This window comes from Propithecus coquereli, unplaced genomic scaffold (assembly GCF_000956105.1).
Source record: "Propithecus coquereli isolate 6110/MARCELLA unplaced genomic scaffold, Pcoq_1.0 Scaffold89, whole genome shotgun sequence".
Classification (NCBI taxonomy): Eukaryota; Metazoa; Chordata; class Mammalia; order Primates; family Indriidae; genus Propithecus; species Propithecus coquereli.
The window spans coordinates 2738302-2739907 of NW_012155173.1; the positions used below are offsets into that span (position 1 = coordinate 2738302).

General features: G+C 35.1%; 1 protein-coding gene across 1 annotated transcript in view; it reads left to right on the top strand.

Annotated features, from left to right (window-relative positions):
* STOM (stomatin) overlaps nt 1–1606 on the top strand; it is a 32293-nt gene that overhangs the window by 17798 nt on the left and 12889 nt on the right. The window lies entirely within an intron of this gene.

Genomic DNA, 1606 nt, shown 5'->3' on the forward strand with positions numbered 1-1606 from the left:
GCCACCGCGCCTGGCCTGTACTTTTTTTTGTGCTTATCGTACAGAACTGTTTGACTTTCTAAACTTAATGCCAGTGTAACCTTAATAAGAAATTAAAACAAAAACAGGAAAAACACAAATGCATCGTTATAAAGGCTAGAAAAGAAGGAGAAAGAATAATAGCTGGAGGGGAGAAAAATAGGTTACAAATTTTATTTATTTTTGAAAATATGGTTGTGTGAACAAGGAAAAATTTTGGACAGATATACCAAAATACTTATTATCTCTGGATTTAGAGTATTTTTTCCTTCCTTTTTAATACTTTTCTGAGCTTTTTTCAGTGGAACATATATTACCTTTGTAATCAGACAGAAAATCTATTTCATAGTATGGAAAAGGGAAACATTTAGAAATATAAAAGAAAAACTGTGTACAAAGGTGTTCATTATACCATTGCTTATAGTAATAAGAAATCGGAAGCCATTTGTCTACAGGAAATGGGCAATAAATGATGTGTAAACCTAGTAAAGTATTTTACAGGTGTAATTTTTAAAAGGAGGCTGTAAACGACTTTATACTCACGTATCATATGATTTTCACCTTTAATCAGGCTGCGTCCTCTGCTAAAATGCCCTTTTCCTTCCTTCGCCTTCCTTTACATTGCTATTTTCCTTAACGTTTCATCGTTCAAGAAGCTCTCTGACAACCACCATCACCTACCCACCCATTCCACTCTCCATCCCAGCTGCTTGAGTTACTTCATTCTGAATCTTCAGAGTATTCTGAACAAATACTCTCTATCTGCATTTATCACCTAATATTATAATTATCTGTTTGTCTGTCTTCCCTACTAAAATTTAACCTTTTTGAAAGCTGGGATTGGGTCTTATTCATTTGTATCACTTCAATACAAAGCAGAGGGTGTAATAAATAGTAGAATGCTTAATAAATGTTTGCTGGATAAAATGATGAATAATGTGAAAATCTTCTTGTGTTATCATGTTATGTAGATTAGGGAAAGTAGTGCCTACACTTAGGGTCATGTGAGGATTTGATAGGGAAATTCACGTAAAGCAGCGAGCATAAAGGCAAGCACATAATTGTCCAGTGAATAGTAAGGACGAAGATGGTCTTGATCATGCTAAGAACAGTAATAAGTGTTATGTATTTTTTGTTTTCAACAGAGAGTTGTACGGGCCTTGGACCTTGTGGATGGCTTTTGGTGATTTTCTCATTCTTATTCACAGTTGTAACTTTCCCAATATCAATATGGATGTGCATAAAGGTAAAAAACATTTCATTCACATCTGGAAAGGGGTCAACTCCTACCTACGTAAACCCACTTTGTGTATGTCAAAGAGAGACTATACTGGCCTATAATTCTTATTTCTTCATCTCTCTTTTGGAAAATTTATTCTACTCCCTTATTATAATAGCATCTTAAAACTTTTCAGCCATTGTCCAATCGATCCTTCCCCATGGGTTAAAGTGAGGATCACCATCACAAATTTTCTGGGGTCAGGGATCTGAAATGGTCCTGTGAGAACAAATTCTCCAGAGTTAGGATGGTGAGATTTGACTACTGGCTTTATTGTTTACTATGTTACCTTTACCATGTTTCCTCACT